General features: G+C 37.3%; 1 non-coding gene across 1 annotated transcript; it reads left to right on the top strand.

Moving 5' to 3' along the window:
• Positions 1 to 19,321: 19,321 nt before the first annotated feature.
• On the top strand, positions 19,322 to 19,428 carry LOC131175764 (small nucleolar RNA R71). Its single transcript, XR_009145954.1, has one exon. It is a non-coding gene; the product is annotated as a small nucleolar RNA R71 (small nucleolar RNA).
• Positions 19,429 to 23,591: the final 4,163 nt, after the last annotated feature.

Raw genomic sequence — 23,591 nt, 5'->3', positions numbered from 1 at the left:
ATCAATGAGCAGAACATTGATAGATAGCCTATCAATGGGTTGGGCTGAAGTATGGATATGGGCCTGAAGAAAAAGAAAAAAAAGAGAGTAGATGGATTATTCTAGATTGTTTTTTATTTCAGCTCAATATTATATATATTTTGTCTCAATAGATTTATTGTAAAAATTATTATTTAGATCCTATAAACTAGGCAGGGTAGAATAGAGAAATTTATTAATTCTAGATTATTCTTGTAAATTGTATATAAACCCTTTTTAGCCCACTCAACAACAGCACAATCAAGTTTTTTTTTTCATGGTATCAGAGCACAACCTGTGCTACTGATATACTGTTCTTCTCTAAAATCTAATACAATTCAGCAAGTTTTTTCATGGCTGAAACACTAACTACAGAAAATACTACTGGTAGTGGTATTGCTGTCAGAAATACCACTGGAATGCAGATCGATAATGGTGGAAATGATATCTTCTATTTGCACAACTCTGACCATCCGGGCATGATGCTTGTAAGTTCACCTCTCACAGGAAGAAATTACTTGTCATGGAGTAGATCCATGGTACTGGCTTTGAGAGCCAAAGATAAGCTAGGTTTTGTAGATGGGAGCTATGAAGTTCCTGCTACAGATGCTACAACTCTGAATAAATGGAAGAAAGTAGATAGCATGGTCACCTCATGGATACTCAACTCACTCTCAAAAGAATTGGTGGATGCCTTCATCTATGCAACCTCTTCTAAGAACCTGTGGGAAAAGATTAAAGAGAGATTTGAATAAAGTAATGGACCTCTCCTATACCAGCTTAAAAGAGAGATAAGTACTCTAACTCAAGATAATGCATCTATTTTAGTATATTTCACTAAACTTAAAAAATTATGGGATGAATTGGCTTGTCTTAAGCCTTTGCCAGTATGTGAATGTGGTGCAGCCAAACAAATGGAAGAAATAAATAGTGAACCACAAAATTATGCAATTTTTAATGGGATTAAATGAGACTTACGACCATGTCAGAAACCAGATCCTTCTAATGGATCCCTTGCCAAGTGTAAACAAGGCCTATTCTATGATACTTAGAGTAGAAAAGCAGAGGGAAATTCATGTTGATGCTAAGAATTTTAATACAGCAATGGCAGTCAAGGGGCAATTTCAAAAAGATAAATTTCAAGGCAAGAAAAAGGAGTTTGGGAAGAAAGAAACCAGAACATGTGATCATTACAATGCCAGTGGTCATACCAGAGACACATGCTTCAAGCTACATAGGTATCCAGAATGGTTTATTGAATTAAAACAGAAAAAGGGCAAGGCTAAGCAAAACATAGTAGCTAATGTGTATGAGGAGATACCTGAATGCAAAGGCAAGACAGATCACAAGAATGAAGTAACAGGATTTGATTGGGCAAGCATAGTCCAGCTTGAAATTGCCAGATACATGCAGAATCAGAATCCGGTAACAAATGAGGCAAGCTGTGTTAATTTCACATGCTTTGCAGGTAAGAATCCAACTTACTACTCTACTAGCAGACATGGTAAGAATAGCGGTATATGGATAGTAGATTCAGGAGCATCAACTCATATGTGTCATGATTTTTCCCTTTTCCAAAAACCTGTGAAATTAAACAATCACTGTTTTGTTATCTTGCCTAATGGAAACACCAAACTAGTCAAATACAGTGGAAACATCATGATAAACCCATACCTGTATCTCCACAATACACTATACACACCAAGTTTCAAATATAATTTACTATCAGTGAGTGCACTTACTAAAACCTCACATATTTCAATCCAATTTTTCTCTGACCATTGCCTCCTGTAGGACCCAGTGACTGAGGCAGTACTAGCAAGAGGAGAATTGCAAGGAGGGCTATACGTAATAAGAGCAAACAAAAGTAATCATGAGATCTTTAAGGGTAACTGTAATTCTGCTCCTAAATTCAGTCATGTTCAGCCAAAACTTCAAGCAAATGAAGTCATACAATCTTCTATTTCTCCCAATTCTTATGAATCATGGCATTACATATGTAGAAAGAGATGATTCTCCTTAATATCAATTAATCTATACATGGGTATATATATACAATTGATTCCTATAATTGTGTTCTACTAATTAGGAAGAAATCCTAAATAAGAATTCCTAAATAGGAATACAGAATACAGAATATACAGAGAAATAATATAATGATTGACTTTCCATAACACTCCCCCTCAAGTTGGAGCATAGATGTTAATCATGCCCAACTTGTTGCAAATATAGTCAATCCTAGCTCCATTCAGAGCTTTTGTGAAAATATCTCCTAATTGCTCCCCAATTTTGATATATCCTGTTGAGATGATCAGTTGTTGAATCTTTTCACGAACAAAGTGACAATCGATCTCAATATGTTTGGTACGCTCATGAAATACCGGATTAGAAGCAATATGGAGAGCAGCTTGATTATCACACCATAATTTCGCAGGTAGGGGGGTCTTAAAACCTGTCTCATCTAGTAATTGAAGTATCCACATTACCTCACATACTGATTGCGCCATGGCTCTATATTCGGATTCAGCACTAGATCGAGAAACTACACTCTGCTTCTTGCTTCTCCAAGACACCAAATTTCCTCAAACAAAAATGCAATATCCAGTAGTTGACCTCCTGTCAACCTTAGATCCAGCCCAGTCGGCATCTGAAAAACATTCAACATTCAAATGCCCATGATTACCATATAACAAACCTCTTCCTGGAGCTCCCTTTAGATAACACAAGATTTGTCCCAAGGCTTCCCAATGAGCAATAGTTGGGGAAGATATAAACTGACTTACCACACTAACGGCATAAGCAATGTCAGGAAGAGTGACTGTAAGGTAGTTTAACTTTCCTACCAATCTCCTGTATCTCTCTGGATCTTCAAACAACTCACTATCCCCTGCTAACAGTTATAAATTTGGAGTCATTAGTGCACTACAAGGCTTAGCACCTAATTTTCCTGTTTCTGTCAATAGATTGAGGACATATTTTCTTTGAGATAAGAAAATACCCTTCTTACTTCTCATAACTTCAATACCCAAGAAATACTTTAATAATCCCAAGTCTTTGGTCTGAAACTGGGTTTGGAGGAAGGTTTTAAGAGATGAAATACCTGCAGAGTCACTCTCAGTGATAATAATATCATCCACATAGACTACCAGGAGAATTAAACCAGCTTCAGATTGCCTATAAAATACTGAGTGATCACACTTATTCTTTTGCATACCAAATTCCTGTACTGCTTCACTGAATCTCCCAAACCAGGCCCTAGGACTTTGTTTCAAGCCATGAAGAGACTTCCGAAGCCTACAAACTTTACCCAACTCCCCCTGAGCAACAAACCCAGGTGGTTGCTCCATATACACCTCCTCTTGAAGATCACCATAAAGGAAAGCATTCTTGATATCCAATTGGTGCAGGGGCCAATCATATGTAGCTGCTAAAGAGATAAACAAGCGAACAGAAGTAAGTTTAGCTACAGGAGAAAAAGTGTCAGAGTAATCAACCCCATATGTCTGAGCATATCCTTTTGCTACAAGGCATGCTTTTAACCTAGCCACAGAACCATCAGGATTTACCTTCACTGTAAATACCCATTTGCAACCAATAGCTTTCTTACCAGTGGGTAAAGGCAACAGTTCCCATGTACCATTAGCATCTAAAGCCTCAATTTTCTCTTTCATAGCAGCACACCAACCAGGATGAGACAGTGCCTCACCAACAGTTTTAGGGATAGGAACAGAGTCTAAAGAAGTAACAAAAAACCGAGAACAAGAAGACAATTGATTATAAGAAACAAAAGAAGAGATAGGGTAAGTACACGAATGTTTACCTTTACGAAGAGCAATGGGTAAGTCTAGATCAGAATCATGATGAGTATGAGGTACAGGATCTCCCAACGAAGTAGCTGGTGGAGGATCTGAGTCAAGAATCTCCAATCTCCTGGAATAAACATGAACAACGGGAGGTCGAGTAGGTCTAGAGACAGAAGAAACAGGCTGTGAGAGAGGACTAGACATTGGTTGGACAGTATATATTAAGAGATCATCCTCCTCCCCCTGACTCTCATACACAGATGATTGAGGAAAAAATAGAGTAGACTCAAAAAAATGTGACATCTGCAGAAACAAGATAACGATTAAGAGTAGGAGAGAAACATCGGTACCCTTTTTGGATCCGGGAGTACCCAAGGAAGACACATTTGAGAGACTTTGGATCTAATTTAGTAACCTGCGAACGAACATCACGCACAAAATAGGTACAACCAAAAATACGAGTTCAACAGGGAATAAAGCAGTATAAGGAATATCCCCATTAAGGACAGAAGACGGCATACGATTGATCAAAAAACATGCCATAGAAACTGCATCCGCCCAAAAGTGTTTAGGAACTTTCATCTGAAAAAGAAGAGCACGAGTTACCTCAAGAAGATGCCGATTTTTCCTTTCGGCCGCGCCATTTTGGGATGGGGTATCCACACAGGAAGACTGATGAAGAATGCCATTTTGTGTCATATAAGACTGAAATTGTGCTGAAAAGTATTCTTTGGCATTGTCACTTCTTAATATGCGCACAGAAGTATTAAATTGAGTTTTGATTTCATTACAAAAGGCACAAAAGATAGAAAACAACTCAGAACGATTCTTCATTAAATATAACCAGGTAACACGAGAGTAATCATCAACAAAAGTAACAAAATAACGAAATCCAGTTTTAGAAGTAACAGAACATGGACCCCAAATATCAGAATGAACTAACTCAAAAGGGGATGAAGCCCGTTTATTGACTCTAGACACAGAAGGCAAACGATGATGTTTTACAAACTGACACGACTCACATTCTAGTACTGATAAAGACTGAAACTGAGGACACAACTTCTTCATGGTAGACAAAGAAGGATGGCCCAATCTACAATGAGCTTCAAGAGGTGTTAAGGTACTGGAGCAAACAAGCGACCGCGGTACATGATTTTCCAGAATGTAGAGACCGCCTGACTCACGTCCTCTACCAATAATCTACTTCGTCGTAAGATCCTGAAATAAACACTGGTCAGGAAAAAAGGAAACAGAACAATTTAAGATACGAGTAAGTTTACTAACAGAAAGTAGATTAAAAGAGAAATTTGGTAGACACAAAACAGATGACAAAGAAATTGACGAAGTCGGATTCGCAGTCCAGAACCCATTACACAAGAAGTAGAACCATCAGCTAAAGTAACAGTAGAGGAAGTGAGATTAGACTGAAAAGCAGATAGAAGACTAGAACCCATGTCTAGGATGACTATTTGTTCTCACCACCCAGCTCAGGAGAGACATTGACCGCCCACTGGCCATTTCGACTCCGATCAACATCGCCAGCGTTGCCTCAATCCCCTCATTCCACCATCAGTGTCGTTGTTCGATCCAAGATACCATTAAAGGACTTCGAGGTTTGGCTCGGATCCTATTTCGGTATTTGCTTGATTTGTGATTTTGGGTTATTTTGCTGCTGTAAGCACTTTGGATTAGCGTTTCGGTTAGTTTTCTTTGTCTCAACAAATGGCAGACAATAAGAATGTTATTTCTTATGTGATTCCGGTGATGACTAAGATCACGGAATACAAACTTAATCGTTCGAATTACCTGAAGTGGAGTAAGACTGTTAGGGTCTATTTGCGTAGTATTGATAAGGATGATCACCTTACTAAAGATCCACCTACTGATGATACACAACAAACTTGGCTAAGGGAGAATGCTCGGTTGTTTTTGCAGCTTCGGAACTCGATTCACAGTGAGGTAATTAGTTTAATTAATCATTGTGAATTTGTTAAGGAATTAATGGATTACTTAGATTTCTGTATTCTAGTAAAGGGAATATCTCCCGTATTTATTATGTTTGTAAGGCATTATACCGTGCTGAGAAAGAGAATAAGTCTCTCACGGCTTATTTTATGGATTTTAAACGGGTATATGAGGAACTTAATGTATTGTTGCCTTTTAGTTCTGATGTGAAAGTTCAAAGAGCCCAACGGAGCAACTGGTTATGAGTTTTCTTGTGCCTTCCTTCGAGTATGAGATCGCTAAATCTCGATTCTCTCCGCTCGAGATTTCCTCTTTGCATGAAACGTTCACACGGGTCCTTCGTACAGAGAGTACCCAATCGTCACAGCCTGCCAGTAGTGCTCTTATTAGCCGTAATCCAAATGAACAACAGGGTAATAGAAGAAGAAGTAGAGGAGGAATTACAAGCAACAGAAGTAATCAGCGTAATGGAGAGGCTAGTTCTAATAAGACTCAAGAGGAGTCATTTGTTATTATTACCATGAGCCTGGCCATACAAAATATAATTGTCCGCAACTTCAGAGGAAAAATCAGCAATCATAGATGGCAAATATGGCAGCAGAGGATTATACAGTATTTTCCTCTGAGAAAATTATTTTGGTATCTGCAGAAGATTTTGCACAGTTTTCCCAGTATCAGGCATCTCTAAAGCTTATCAGTTCCCCTGTCACTACGATCGCTGAGTCAAGTAAATCCACTACATGCCTTGTGTCTTCCTCATCCAAATGGGTTATTGATTCTGGTGCGACAGATCACATGACAGGTAATTCTAGTCTTCTATCTGCTTTTCAGTCTAATCTCACTTCCTCTACTGTTACTTTAGCTGATGGTTCTACTTCTTGTGTCATGGGTTCTGGAACTGCGAATCCAACTTCGTCAATTTCTTTGTCATCTATTTTGTGTCTACCAAATTTCTCTTTTAATCTACTTTCTGTTAGTAAACTTACTCGTACCTTAAATTGTTCTGTTTCCTTTTTTCCTGACCAGTGTTTGTTTCAGGATCTTACGACGAAGCAAATTATTGGTAGAGGACATGAGTCAGGTGGTCTCTACATTTTGGAAAATCATGTACCGCGGTCGCTTGTTTACTCCAGTACCTTAACACCTTTTGAAGCTCATTGTAGATTGGGCCATCCTTCTTTGTCTACCATGAAGAAGTTGTGTCCTCGCCTTGATCTTCATCAGTACTAGAATGTGAGTCGTGTCAGTTTGCAAAACATCATCGTTTGCCTTCTGTGTCTAGAGTCAATAAACGGGCTTCATCCCCTTTTGAGTTAGTTCATTCTGATGTTTGGGGTCTTTGTTCTGTTACTTCTAAAACTGGATTTCGTTATTTTATTACTTTTGTTGATGATTACTCTCGTGTTACCTGGTTATATTTAATGAAGAATCGTTCTGAGTTATTTTCTATCTTTTGTGCCTTTTATAATGAAATCAAAACTCAATTTAATATTTCTGTGCGCACATTAAGAAGTGACAATGCTAAAGAATACTTTTCAGCACAATTTCAGTCTTATATGACACAAAATGACATTCTTCATCAGTCTTCCTGTGTGGATACCCCATCCCAAAATAGCGTGGCCGAAAGAAAAAATCGGCATCTTCTTGAGGTAACTCGTGCTCTTCTTTTTCAGATGAAAGTTCCTAAACACTTTTGGGCGGATGCAGTTTCTATGGCATGTTTTTTGATCAATCGTATGCCGTCTTCTTTCCTTAATGGGAATATTCCTTATACTGCTTTTTTTCCTACAAAATCTTTGTTCCCTATTGAACCTCGTATTTTGGGTTGTACCTGTTTTGTACGTGATGTTCGTCCGCAGGTTGCTAAATTGGATCCAAAGTCTCTCAAATGTGTCTTCCTTGGGTACTCCCGGATCCAAAAAGGGTACGCTGTTTCTCTCCTACTCTTAATCGTTATCTTGTTTCTGCAGATGTCACATTTTTTTAGTCCACTGATGTGGCGAATCCGCAAGTATACGGGTCGTCTCAAGTAATAAAGTGATGAATCAAGTATCGTTCCCACGAGGATTTGCTGTTTGATTACTAAACTATGAATGAAGCGATTATTTGGGCTAATGATTTATGAATAAAAGGTAAATGTAAATGAGCAAGGTAAATTGATTAATCTAATTGAAATGGGTAAAGAGCAAACAAATAAATTCTAAATCTAGCTCGCAATTAAACTGAAATTGACAATGGGTAATTTAAACGAAAGTCTAATTATGGTAAAAGTGATCCCAGAGTTGGGGGTTTATGCATAAATTAATTGGGATTTGTCTTGGGCATTCCAATTTTTAGGGAAAAATAGAGTTTGAAGGAAATTGATTCTAAATCCCTTTAATATCTTTTTCAAGCATATCAAAGTGTATTCTAAAATAACCAAACCTACTTTCGTATGTATTTGATTACTTTAAAACCCATTAAGTTTTGTAACCAATAATTAATTCCTCTTAAAGTCCTAGTTTATTTCTAAATCTAGGTGATTTTAAGTTCCAATCCTTGATTAACTATCAATGACTTTCACCTTTCGGTCCTTCAATCAAAGATTAACACAATACCCAATGGGTACCAACATTGGGCAAGTAAATCAAGCACACAAGGAAGGAATCAAAACTCATATTCATATAAAATAAGGAAATACCCAATCCAAATCCACAAATTAATCTAAAACATATTTCCCAACTCTGAAATCTAAAGGAATTACTCACTCATTATGGTATTTACAAGAAATATAGATGGAAGAATAAAGAAAAACATGATAAAAGGACAGAAATGGGAAAACCCAGGTGGAAGAACCAAAGTCTCTGGTTTCTGGAGCTCCAAATGCGTGCAGCAGCTCCTTCTTCCAAGAGAGAATGGCGTCTCCTCTTCTTTCTATTAAATTTTCTTTCCTTTTGTTTTTCCTCCTCTCTTCCTCTTATGGCAAAAATAAGGAAATGATGAATTTATATGGTCCCTAAAAGTTACCCTAAAAGTAAATAAAAGACAAGGAGTAGATAGGAAATGAGGTGTAAAATTATCCAAGTCAGCAGCACTTTCACGTTCTGGGCATTCTGCTTAGGGTTCGGCTTAACCCTAAGCGGCTTCTTAGCAAATTTAGCCTCTGGACGCACTGTCTGCTTAAGGTTAAGCAGACCTTCAGCAAATCTCGGCAGACTTATAGTAAAATGGACTTTTCTGCTCATGCTTGACTTGTGCTGCACCTTAAGCATTGCCGCTTTACCCTGAGCATGACCTTAAGCAAGGTCTCAAGCAAATTTCGGCTGGTTTGCTCTTTCAAGGCTTGATTTCTTCAATTTTCCTCTATGGTTAAAGGATTCCAAATTTCTTCAAATCACTTCCTAATGCACTCATTGATCCTTGATTTGCCACAAAATCCTATCAAAAACAACAAAATTACAAAAATCAAATATAAAGTATTTAAATTCAACAAATAGGCTAAAATAAAGCTAAAAACATAAAATATACTAAAATATAAGTGCAAAATGAATGCAAAACTACCCTAAAATGTCTATATGAAATGAGTGTAACAAATTCCCCCAAACTCAAACCTTTGCTTGTCCTCAAGCAAATTTAAAACAATTAATGCAATTTGGGGTACCTTACCTTAAATTTATGAAAATTACTTATCCAAACTCTCAAGCTTACTTTTAGCCACCAACAAACCATATACCCACTTTCAAGATACAAAGAATTCAATCCTAACCAAAGTTATCACCGCTTAGCCTTGGGTCAATTATCCATATCATCATGCCCAAACCAATCAATCACAAAGAATAATCGTGCCTAAATAGACTATAGGGTAATCCATAAGCTAAAGTATCTCAAATAATGATGGAAGTAAATGAATGGATTAACGATATCACAATCCCATAGGCAATTCTCCTATTCCAATCTCCACTAATGTAACAAAAACACCATCAAAAGATCAAAAGGACTTTTAAGGGTTGTAATGGGGCTAAGGGGGTGATAATGTGGCTAACAAGAAAGGGATAAGGGTAACAAAATATGAGAATAATCAAATTATTAAAAGATCAAGATACACAATTTTTTTTTTTTTTTAGGAAGGATTTGGGAGAAGGAACTTTACAACTATTCACCAATGCTAGCATATAATTTTGAAGCTTTTAGAGGGACTATATAAATAATATTGACTTTGAATTACAATTGTCCCTTTCAATTCACCCCCAAACTCATTTCTTTGTGTACTTGGGTGGTGAATTACTTTACATACCATAATTGAATTTGCTAGCCTTTTTTTTTTAGTCACTTCTCCCAACTAATTATTATTATTATTATTATTTTTTAATTGTATCTATCACTCAAAGGATTATCTCATAGAGGGTAGGTAAGTGTTTGGGTTTATGGCTAGGTATTGATGTGGGTTCCAAAGGAATAAGAGGGATAAATGTAGGCTCAAATTGGTTCCAAAGGGAAATTTTTAAGTGAGGTTGGCTAAGGCTAAAATATGGGTTTAAAATTCAAAAAAATGCCTAGATCATTTCTTTTTTCAGGTGTATGCTATGATTTCGCCTTGAAAGGTTTAGGAAGATTGTTCTAGGATTGGTGAGACATCAATTAGCTACTTCTCACCCTAGAGTTTTCTCTAGGCACTCAAAGTCAATGCAATTGATTGGGTGGCCCTTGGCTAAGAAGATATAAACTCAAGCAAGAATTTAATAATTTTGCACCTATCCAGAACTTTCAATCCACCAAACCCTTCTAAAAGTAAGCTTAATTGCTCTTCAAAGCAACTCTCAATCCTCTAAGGACAAGGTAAAAATTTGTTTTTATGATATGCATGATCCTAAAATGAATGCATAAATCAAATTAAAACTAAATGTAATCTATATGAAAACTATATGCAAATGTATGTATATGGGTATAGATATGTGTGTGGTATATGTATAAGTGTATGGATTATCTATATATGAATGAATGAAATGCAATAAATGAATGAAAGAAAATTTTAAAAATTTTGCAAAAATTTTGGCCTCACCCCCAAACTCAAATGAAACATTGTCCTCAATGTTTAAAATGAATGCAAAGATGGGTAAAACTGTGAGAATTGATAAATTATTGAAAGTTATACAATTGGGGATTAAATCAATGTAAGCTCAATTATTCCAGAATTAGCTCAAAATGATATTAACAATGAAGCTTTTAGAGAGAAAAATGTGAAAAAGTATCCCAAAATGTATAAGTTCACACTGCTTAAGATGTTGCTTAACCTGTTGCGTAGGGTAAAGCGAAAGCATAAGCATTGGCAACATACCACAAGCATAAATGGTAAAAGGGAAGCTGTTACCTCCAACTGATGTGAAACAATTGTGGCTCAAAGAAAGTTTGTGCAACTCATCAATGTCAACAAAATTAGGATTGAAGAAAAGATAAAGTGCTAAAAGAATGGTCAAGAAAATGAAATAGTGAAAAGAAATAAAATGTAACAGTTAAATCAAAAATTAAACTAAGAAACATTCACAGAGTATTTATATCCATATCAGAAGATAAAATGAAATAAAGTAAACTAAGGGAAAGAAGTGCAGAGATAATAATAAAAACTAAGTACCAAAATATTACAACCATGACCAAAGTTTGAAAATTAAAATAAACAGATTACAAAATAAACCTAAAACAGAAATTAAAACTGCTGCTACTGATCAAGTTCTGCTATCAAGCCTTTGTTGTCGCATCGTGGTCTGTAGGTTCCGCAGAGGTTCATTGTGGTCCAAGCTTCGTACAGCCTCAAGTTTTCATTAAGTCTTTCATTTCTTGAAACATGGCTTGGCCCCAATGATATAAATTGTTGTAGGATTGGGCCAATTTGTTGTAAAGCTCCAGATTTGAAGTTGATGTTGCTTGCTTTCTTTTTAAGAGATAAAAATCTCTTTTAAGTTTCTTTTCTAGCTTCTTCTTTTGGTTAACTCGCTCTTGACCCATGGCTTCAATTTTGATTTCTAAGTTTTTCAAGGAAGCAAGAATTTCGTGGTATCGTGAGGGAGCAGATGGTTGGACAAAGGAAATTTGTTATCCCGGATTCCAAGGATTTTAAGATGGATAACATGTCCACGAGAAGTGTGGGGTAGAGGTTGGTTGTGGTTCAAGAGTTGCAAAAGTGGTGGGGTGTTCAGAGTCAGTATCGTGGTGTCACTGTAATGAGTATATGTATGGCCTATTTTCTCACAAACATCCATATGCAGCAACATGGTGTCGTTTATGTATGATTCCCGTAAACCGGCAGCGCTTATATAGACTAGCATCAAAGCTAAATGATTTTGCTATGGCGCTTATGTACCCCCAAAAACAATACTACCTTTAGTATGCTTGGTGACAATTTGGTGCCAATGAGTAGCTATGAAATGGGTCAGACTTACTTGTTTTCTCTCCTTCATGCACCACAATAGAAACAAATCCTCAAAGACCCACAATATCATATCGTGTCCCCTTCCTAAAACAAAGGTATGTAATGAACCTATGGAGGTATTTCAATACATGGTCAACTATCCTAGAGGCTTTGCAGTCCTCTGCCTATAATAACCTCCAAATGGTGCAATATCTTTCCGCACTGAACAGGTCATAAACAGCTTGTCGCCACTCAATGTTTTTATACCTCAATCTCGAAAACCAAAAATGGCATTCAAAGCACCTATATCTAACTCCTCACAATTCCAAAGACATCGAAAATAAATCATATCTCTATGTTCAGCATCGTTGGTTTGAAACTCAACTTTAGGGAACTCAAAATTCGAGGGTTAGATCCTTGTATACTTTGTTCCCTAATTTTAGCAAAATCACCCAAATAACAACATCCAAATAGGCAAAGACAGAATTATAAATACCTAATTCTTTCAAAATCGCTCATCCATATACTTGTTTGCCAAAATGGTTTTAGAAAGTAATTTCTCATAGGCCTTTTCATATCCATATCCCTAAAAGCCCAAGGCAATGGAGAAATTACCTCCTCTATAGTATCCGCAGATGACGCAGGTGCTGGAGAATGTAAGGGAGACTGGGTTACTGGTGTTTGGACCGCTGGTGCTGGAGTTTGCGAAGAGGACCTGGTCCTTTTGCTAACTGGTTCAGAGGACTGAGGTGGAGAGTTTAAGTCGAAAGGGACAGAGGGTACTGCTTTCCTTTTTCCGACAAGGGTTTCTTTGAGTCTACCGCGCCCTTTTTGTTTTCCCTTTTGTTTTTGTTTGGGTAGGAACAGTCAAGCGTTGGTCTGGGAATGGGTGTCGGAATTGGTGTTTCATTTGGCGGCCGGATTGCGCGAGAGGGGAGTCGGCGGATGAGAGGTGGTATTTGGCTTGGAGGTGGGGGCGGATCGAGGTGGTGGTGATTGCGGTAATGGCGGCGTTGTGGTGGGGACCGAGGTAATGGCGACTGGGTCAAGTTAGGTTTGTGGGTAATGAGGATGGAGTGCCCATTTTGGATTTGATGAATGTCGAAGTCCTCTGAGTTTAGGTTTGTGAGAGGACCACATTTTGGTTCTTGTCATTTTAATGAAAAGGATGAAACCTTTCGCTTCTGTAAAAATTTTGCCGGAAAAAATGGCGTGAGGAAGGAAGTCGACGAGGTTTATCGGGAGTGTTGGCGAGGTTTTTGGAAAATTGGCGGAAATGCTGGGCCTTTTAAAATGTGGGGTAGACATGTGGTAATTTGGGTCATGCTTAGGGTTAGGCATAAGGTTCAGCAGAAGTTGCTTAAGACTTTGCTTGACAAGCAATGTCATCAAGAAGTTTCGCAGTGTTTTGGGCAAAATTGTGGTTTTGCTCACCAAAATCAGTCCAAAAGTTATGGAATGCCATTGTAACCCTCAGCAGTTACCAAATATACACAAACACCATAAAATTTAGGGATTTCAGTTCATCTCTCTCACAACTTACTAAGCATAGCACATGTTCATTTAGCTTTTGCAATCATTGTCCATTTTAGGCACCAATTGTGATTATCATTTTTGCACATTTAAATGAAATGGTCTCCTTCCTAAACTTACACCAAAAGCATATTTTCAAAGAAGATTTGCATAAGTTCCAATCAACCAAGAATTTCAGAAAAATGTAGAAATTGACCTTTTAGCAAAGATGAACAGTAGCATGAATAAGAACAAAAATCTGCAGATTACAAAACTAGCAAAGAAATCAAACAAAAACATGTAAATTCCTATCAGACTACAAAATTATATATACACTAAAAGGTAAAACTTAACAAACACTATTTTTGCACTTCAATAAAGCTCTCATCAGTCCTAAATATCAAAATTGATCCTCATTCAAGTTGCATTTCACAGAATTTACACAAAACACAAAATCAAACATGTGCTATCAAGTAGACTGCAATTTTAGCAATTTAGCACAAGTTTAAAGGTGTTACTGTTCACAGTGCTCGCATAAAGTGCAGAATGTTGCTTATACTTGCTTCCCTTTAATTCTTTGTTTTTGCAACAAGTGTAAACTTGCCCAATCTTCATGAATTACCTACAAAAGATAAACAAATGTCACTTTTGAGATTAATGAGGGTGAAAACTGAAAGTGAAATGAAATGGAAAATTAATGAACTATAAAAGGATACGCTTGGGTTGCCTCCCAAGAAGCGCTTGTTTAAGGTCTTAAGCTTGACCTTCCACTCCAATTCTCCTAAGTATCCCTGACTGGAGAACCAAGCCATGAAACCTCTACAAACTTTTGCGTGGGTTCTCCAACAATATAATGTTTTAATCTCTGCCCATTAACTTTGAAAGTCCCTGAGGTTTCGTTGCTTATCTCAACAGCTCCATAGGGGTATACTTTTATAACAGTGTAGGGCCCTGACCATCTTGACTTCAATTTTCCTGGAAATAACCTTAACCTAGAATTGTATAGGAGAACAACATCACCTTCTTGAAATTCTTTCCTCCTAATATGCTTATCATGCCATCTCTTAGTTCTTTCCTTGTAAAGCTTGGCATTTTCATAAGCATCCAATCTAAGCTCCTCAAGTTCATTTAGTTGCAGCATTCTTTTTCTCCGCAGCTTTTAAGTCAAAGTTCGGTCCTTATGGCCCAATATGCTCTATGCTCCAACTCCAAAGGTAAATGACAAGCCTTCCCATAAACCAATCTAAATGGGGTAGTTCCGATAGGGGTTTTAAAGGCTGTTCTATAGGCCCAAAGAGCATCATCTAACTTTAGTGACCAATCTTTCCTCGAACAATTCACTGTTTTCTCAAGAATTCTTTTCAGCTCTCTATTGGAAATCTCCACTTGACCACTAGTTTGTGGATGGTATGGTGTTGCAACCTTATGCTTCACACCATATTTTTGCAATAATCTTTCAAATTGATGGTTGCAAAAATGAGAACCTCCATCACTTATAATGGCACGTGGAGTTCCAAATCTTGTAAAAATGAACTTTTTAAGGAATTTAATCACAACTCTTACATCATTAGTTGGAGATGGTATAGCTTCAACCCATTTGCTCACATAATCTACTCCAACTAAAATGTATTTGTGTCCCAAGGATGATGGAAAGGGTCCCATGAAATCAATGCCCCACACATCAAATAATTCCACTTCCAATATAGTTTGGAGGGGCATTTCATCTCTCTTTGAGATATTACCCATCCTTTGACACCTATCACATGCATTTACAAACTTCCTCACATCCTTAAACATGTGTGGCCAAAAGAACCCTGCTTGAAGAACTTTTCTCAGCTTTTGTCACACTCATATGACCCCATAAAGTGAAGAATGGCAATCTTTGATAACATTCCCTATCTCCTCATCACTAAACATCTTCTAATCAGCCCATCTCCACATTTCTTGAACAAAAATGGTTCTTCCCAATCATAATCCTTCACATCAAAGAGAAATTTCTTCTTTTGCCATGTAAAATAAGCTGGAAGGATTCCACACACTAGATAGTTCACAAAATCTGCATACCAAGGGGTTTTTGTATTCATGATTACTAACAATTGCTCATCAGGAAAATAATCATCTATTGGGGGCTCTTTTCCCAGATTGTCTCCTTGTTCTTGCCTCAATCTAGACAGATGATCCGCTACCACATTTTCTACTCCTTTCTTATCTTTAATTTCCAAGTCAAACTCTTGAAGGAGTAACACCCACCTTATCAATCTAGGTTTAGCCTCTTTTTTCTGAAGGAGATACTTGATAGCTGCATGATCCGTGTACACTATTACCTTAGACCCCACAAGATAGGACCTGAATTTGTCTACTGCAAATACTACTGCCAAAAACTCTTTCTCTGTAGTAGAGTAATTTATTTGAGCATCATCTAAGGTCCTACTTGCATAGTATATTGCATACACCTTCTTATCTTTCCTTTGTCCCAAAACAGCCCCAATGGCATAATCACTAGCATCGCACATTAACTCAAAAGGTAATGACCAATCGGGTGGCTGCATAATAGGAGCAGATATCAAAGCTTCCTTTATCCTGCAAAAAGCATTCATACAATTAGTATCAAAATTAAATTCCACATCTTTACTCAATAAATTGGTAAGAGGTTTAGAAATCTTAGAAAATCCTTGATGAATCTCCTATAAAATCCAAAGATGCCCCAAAAACTCCTCACTCCCTTCACGGATGTTGGGGTGGCATTTTCTCAATAACTTCTACCTTTGATTTATCCACCTCAATACCCCTGTTTGACACAAGATGTCCCAAAACAATTCCTTCTTGTACCATAAAATGGCACTTTTCCCAATTCAAAACTAAATTGAACTCTTCACATCTCTGCAAAACATTAGACAAGTTAGATAAGCATTCATCAAAAGATTTACCATACACAGAAAAATCATCCATGAACACTTCCATAATACCCTCAATCATGTCAGAAAATATGGACATCATACATCGTTGAAATGTAGCAGGGGCATTACATAGTCCAAATGGCATCCTTCGATATGCAAAGGTACCATAAGGACATGTGAAGGTAGTTTTATCCTGATCATCTGGGTGAATAGGGATCTGAAAGAACCCTGAATAGCCATCCAAATAGCAAAAATAAGAATGATGAGCTAGTCTCTCAAGCATTTGATCTATAAATGGTAATGGAAAATGGTCCTTTCTAGTTGCCTTATTCAATTTCCTATAATCTATACACATTCTCCATCCAGTTACAGTTCTTGTAGGTATTAGTTCATCATTTTCATTTTTAACTACTGTGATGCCCCCTTTCTTAGGTACAACATGAACTGGACTTACCCAATTGCTGTCAGAAACAGGGTAAATGATACCTGCATCAAGCAATTTCAAGATCTCCTTTTTCACAACCTCTTTCATGTTTGGATTCAATCTCCTTTGTGATTCTCGAGAGGCTTTATGGTCATTTTCCAACAAAATTCTATGCATGCACACAGAAGGATGTATTCCTTTAATATCATCAATGGTATAACCAATTATCCTTCTATGCTTCCTAAGAACTCTCAATAATTTTTCAACCTCACAATCAGTCAATTTAGCACTAACAATCACAGGATATGTAGAATTTTGCCCTAGAAAAGCATACCTGAGATTTGTTGGAAGAGGTTTCAACTCTACCTTAGGTGCTTCACCTTTTTCAAACTTTGATGATGAAGTCGTTTCTTGCTTCAAGTTCCCAATCTTTTCAATATCAGCCATAGGCAATGGTGGATTTCCTTCCAAAATTGTAGCATATTCTGCAGCTTCCTCAATCTCATCCCCTTTTTTGATGTTATGAACCAAACAAGCTTCTAAGGGATCTTTAGGATGTTGCTTTTTAAGCACTTCTCTAACCTCTTCATCTATCACATCAACTCTCAAGCATGAGTTTGAATCATCTTTCTTTTCATTGCTTGAAACAAATTAAATTCAACTTTTTCTTCCCAACTTCTAATGTAAGTCTCCCATTTTTACATCAATCACAGCTCAAAGAAGAGCAAGGAAAGGTCTACCAAGAATAATAGGAATGTGTACATCCTCCTCCATTTCCAATACCACAAAGTCCACTGGTATGAAAAATTTCCCAACTTTCAGAGGAACATTCTCAACTACTCCAATTGGAAATTTAATAGACCTATCTGCTAACTGTAGTGATATGGTAGTAGGCTTCATTTCTCCAATCTTCATTTTCTCATAGATAGACAATGGCATCAGACTAACACTGGCTCCAAGATCACACAAAGCCTTATCTATACTAATATCCCCAATGTGACATGGTATGGAGAAACTCCCAGGATCTTTCAGTTTGGGTGGAAGCTTATTTTGCAAAATGGCACTGCTTTCTTCCGTGAGAGCTACAGTCTCAAATTCCTCCAATTTCTTCTTGTTAGATAAAATCTCCTTCAAAAATTTGGCATATGAAGGCATTTGTGCTAAGGCATCAGTGAAAGGAATAGTCACATGCAAAGATTTCAATACCTCCAAAAACTTCCCAAATTGTTTATCCAATTTTGCTTTCTGAAACCTTTGTGGGAATGGTAAAGGTGGCATGTAGGCTTTAGGTGCAACATATTTAGGCTCCTCTTCTTTGCTCTCCCTCTCCTTACTTCCTTTTTCTTCCACTGAATTTTCTTTCTCAGCTTCAATTCTAACTTCAACTTCAGTTTGTTCATCTCCTTCTCTGCTTTTCTTTTCTTCAACTTTCTCTTCAATATTTTTATCCCCATTCTCCAATATTTTTCCACTTCTCAATGTAATAGCCTTGCAATGCTCCCTTGAATTTTCTGGTTGGCTAGGAAGCTTCCCAAATGCTTTGTTACTTGAAGAGCTAGCTTGTTGAGCTATTTGATTCTCTAATATCTTGTTGTGTGTTGCCATTTGATCCACTTTAGATGCTAATTGAGAAATCATTTCTTGTTGACTTTGGTGGCTCACAAGTAGAGTTTCAATCATAGATTCCAATCTAGCTGTCTTGTCTAGTTGTGCTTGTTGTGGTAGAGGTGGAGCAGGTGCATTTTGAGGTTTAGAAATTCCAGGAGGAGGACCTCTATTCTGCTGAAAATTCTGATTTTGTTGATATCCAGAAGGTTGCTGAAAATTCTGATTTTGCCCTTGTCTACCTCCCCAAGAGAAATTTGGGTGGTTTCTCCATCTTTGGATCATAAGTTGCGAAAATGGGTTACCACCGGTCTTTGATTGTAGTTCCCACATAATCCACTTGCTCACTTGAAAAATCTTGATTAAGTGCAGAAAAATCTGTGCACAATTGACATTTGCAGCTCAATTTCTAGTGTATTACCGTAACCTCCTTGAAGAATCTACTTTCATACTTAACTTGTCCATCTTCTTTGTCAAAGCATCAAACTTAGCATTAATCATATTCATGGCATCAAGCTCGAACATACCAGCTGGTTTCTTGATCTCATTCCTCTCACAACTCCATTGGTAGTTGTTATAAGCAATTTTATCAAGAGCAGAAAAAGCTTCATCTTCAGATTTCTCCATAAGGTCACCTCCAGAAGATGCATCAATTGTACTCCTAATAGCTGGTGAAACTCCATTATAAAAGTGTTGAACAAGCATCCACTTAGGAATCCCATGATGTGGACATCTCCTTTGCAAATCCTTGTACCTCTCCCATGCTTCATACAAGCTCTCATCATCTCTAGGTTTAAAGGAAGTCAGCTCATTTCTTAGCTTAGCTGTCTTGCTTGGTGGAAAATATTGAGCTAAAAATGCTTGAGAAAGCTCATCCCATGTTGTGATAGAACCCGGTGGCAAAGAATGTAACCACTCTCTAGCTCGGTCCTTCAGAGAAAAAGGAAATAATCTGAGTCGAATTGCATCATCAGAAACTCCATTTATCTTCAACATATCACTGATCTCAAGAAAGTGTGCCAGATGCACATGTGGACTTTCACTTGGATTTCCTCCAAATTGTGCTTGTTGTACCATTTGACAAAGTGCAGGTTTCAGTTCAAAATTATTAGCTTCTACCTTTGGTCTTGTGATACTTGGCATGAAATCTCCAATGTTAGGATAGGCATGATCCTTCACAGAGCGGTTGTTATTGTTGTTGTTGTTGTTGTCAGCCATTTCTTCTTGTACTTGCTCTTGCTCTTGTGCTCTTTCTTGTTGTTGTTGAGCTTTAATTTCAGCTTTTCTCCTTTTAGATTCTGCTCTTAAAGCTTTTGCTGTCTTCTCTATTTCTGGGTCAAAGAATAGATTGATTTCTTCACTTTTTGTCCTTCTCATAAAATAAAGCACCTGAAAAACAAAAAATAAACAAATTCTCAAAGTAAAATGGTAAAAAGAAAATAAAATAAAATGCCCAAATTAACCAAACAAACAATCGTTCAATATCAAGCAAAAATCAAATCCCCGGCAACGGCGCCAAAAACTTGATGTGGCGAATCCGCAAGTATACGGGTCGTCTCAAGTAATAAAGTGATGAATCAAGTATCGTTCCCACGAGGATTTGCTGTTTGATTACTAAACTATGAATGAAGCGATTATTTGGGCTAATGATTTATGAATAAAAGGTAAATGTAAATGAGCAAGGTAAATTGATTAATCTAATTGAAATGGGTAAAGAGCAAACAAATAAATTCTAAATCTAGCTCGCAATTAAACTGAAATTGACAATGGGTAATTTAAACGAAAGTCTAATTATGGTAAAAGTGATCCCGAGTTGGGATTTATGCATAAATTAATTGGGATTTGTCTTGGGCATTCCAATTTTTAGGGAAAAATAGAGTTTGAAGGAAATTGATTCTAAATCCCTTTAATATCTTTTTCAAGCATATCAAAGTGTATTCTAAAATAACCAAACCTACTTTCGTATGTATTTGATTACTTTAAAACCCATTAAGTTTTGTAACCAATAATTAATTCCTCTTAAAGTCCTAGTTTATTTCTAAATCTAGGTGATTTTAAGTTCCAATCCTTGATTAACTATCAATGACTTTCACCTTTCGGTCCTTCAATCAAAGATTAACACAATACCCAATGGGTACCAACATTGGGCAAGTAAATCAAGCACACAAGGAAGGAATCAAAACTCATATTCATATAAAATAAGGAAATACCCAATCCAAATCCACAAATTAATCTAAAACATATTTCCCAACTCTGAAATCTAAAGGAATTACTCACTCATTATGGTATTTACAAGAAATATAGATGGAAGAATAAAGAAAAACATGATAAAAGGACTGAAATGGGAAAACCCAGGTGGAAGAACCAAAGTCTCTGGTTTCTGGAGCTCCAAATGCGTGCAGCAGCTCCTTCTTCCAAGAGAGAATGGCGTCTCCTCTTCTTTCTATTAAATTTTCTTTCCTTTTGTTTTTCCTCCTCTCTTCCTCTTATGGCAAAAATAAGGAAATGATGAATTTATATGGTCCCTAAAAGTTACCCTAAAAGTAAATAAAAGACAAGGAGTAGATAGGAAATGAGGTGTAAAATTATCCAAGTCAGCAGCACTTTCACGTTCTGGGCATTCTGCTTAGGGTTCGGCTTAACCCTAAGCGGCTTTCTAGCAAATTTAGCCTCTGGACGACCGCTCGCTTAAGGTTAAGCAGACCTTCAGCAAATCTCGGCAGACTTATAGTAAAATGGACTTTTCTGCTCATGCTTGACTTGTGCTGCACCTTAAGCATTGCCGCTTTACCCTGAGCATGACCTTAAGCAAGGTCTCAAGCAAATTTCGGCTGGTTTGCTCTTTCAAGGCTTGATTTCTTCAATTTTCCTCTATGGTTAAAGGATTCCAAATTTCTTCAAATCACTTCCTAATGCACTCATTGATCCTTGATTTGCCACAAAATCCTATCAAAAACAACAAAATTACAAAAATCAAATATAAAGTATTTAAATTCAACAAATAGGCTAAAATAAAGCTAAAAACATAAAATATACTAAAATATAAGTGCAAAATGAATGCAAAACTACCCTAAAATGTCTATATGAAATGAGTGTAACATCCACTCCATTTTTTCCTCAATCATCTGTGTATGAGAGTCAGGGGGAGGAGGATGATCTCTTAATATATACTGTCCAACCAATGTCTAGTCCTCCCTCACAGCCTGTTTCTTCTATCTCTAGACCTACTCGGCCTCCCGTTGTTCATGTTTATTCCAGGAGATTGGAGATTCCTGACTCAGATCCTCCACCAGCTACTTCGTTGGGAGATCCTGTACCTCATACTGATCATGATTCTGATCTAGACTTACCCATTACTCTTCGTAAAGGTAAAAGTTCATGTACATACCCTATCTTTTCTTTTGTTTCTTATAATCAATTGTCTTCTTGTTCTCGGTATTTTGTTACTTCTTTAGACTCTGTTCCTATCCCTAATCATTGGTGAGGCACCTTTGTCTCATCTGGGTGTGTCTTGCTATGAAAGAGGAAATGGAGGCTTTAGATGCTAATGGTACATGGAAACTGTTGCCTTTGCCCACTGGTAAGAAAGCTATTGGTTGCAAATGGGTATTTACAATAAAAGTAAATCCTGATGGTTCTGTGGCTAGGTTAAAAGCACGCCTTGTAGCAAAAGGATATGCTCAGACATATGGGGTTGATTACTCTGACACTTTTTCTCCTGTAGCTAAACTTACTTCTGTTCGCTTATTTATCTCTTTAGCAGCTACATATTATTGGCCCCTGTACCAATTGGATATCAAGAATGCTTTTCTTCATGGTGATCTTCAGGAGGAGGTGTATATGGAGCAACCACCTGGGTTTGTTGCTCAGGGGGAGTTGGATAAATTTTGTAGGCTTCGGAAGTCTCTTTATGGCTTGAAACAAAGTCCTAGGGCCTGGTTTGGGAGATTCAGTGAAGCAGTACAGGAATTTGGTATGCAAAAGAGTAAGTGTGATCACTCAGTATTTTATAGGCAATCTGAGGCTGGTCTAATTCTCCTGGTAGTCTATGTGGATGACATTATCATCACTGAGAGTGACTCTGCAGGTATTTCATCTCTTAAAACCTTCCTCCAAACCCAGTTTCAGACCAAAGACTTGGGATTATTAAAGTAGTTTTTGGGTATTGAAGTTATTAAAAGTAAGAAGGGTATTTTCTTGTCTCAAAGAAAATATGTCCTCGATCTATTGACAGAGATAGGAAAATTAGGTGCTAAGCCTTGTAGTGCACCAATGACTCCAAATTTACAACTGTTAGCAGGGGATAGTGAGTTGTTTGAAGATCCAGAGAGATACAGGAGATTGGTAGGAAAATTGAACTACTTTACAGTCACTCGTCCTGACATTGCTTATGCCGTTAGTGTAGTAAGTCAGTTTATGTCTTCCCCAACTATTGCTCATTGGGAAGCCTTGGGAAAAATCTTGTGTTATCTGAAGGGAGCTCCAGGAAGAGGTTTGTTATATGGTAATCATGGGCATTTGAATGTTGAATGTTTTTTAGATGTCGACTGGGCTGGATCTAAGGTTGACAGGAGGTCAACTACTGGATATTGCATTTTTGTTGGAGGAAATTTGGTGTCTTGGAGAAGCAAGAAGCAGAGTGTAGTTTCTCGATCTAGTGCTGAATTCGAATACAGAGCTATGGCACAATCAGTATGTGAGGTAATGTGGATACTTTAATTACTAGATGAGACAGGTTTTAAGACACCACTGCCTGCGAAATTGTGGTGTGATAATCAAGCTGCTCTCCATTTTGCTTCTAATCCGGTATTTCATGAGCGGACCAAACATATTGAGATTGATTGTCACTTTGTTCGTGAAAAGATTCAACAACAGATCATCTCAACAGGACATATCAAAACTGGAGAGCAGTTAGGAGATATTTTCACAAAAGCTCTGAATGGAGCTAGGATTGACTACATTTGTAACAAGTTGGGCATGATTAA

Source organism: Hevea brasiliensis, chromosome 17 (genome assembly GCF_030052815.1).
Source record: "Hevea brasiliensis isolate MT/VB/25A 57/8 chromosome 17, ASM3005281v1, whole genome shotgun sequence".
In the NCBI taxonomy this organism is placed as follows: Eukaryota; Viridiplantae; Streptophyta; class Magnoliopsida; order Malpighiales; family Euphorbiaceae; genus Hevea; species Hevea brasiliensis.
The sequence above is the reverse complement of the archived record's forward strand: the minus strand, read 5'-3'. Positions and strand labels throughout refer to the sequence as shown.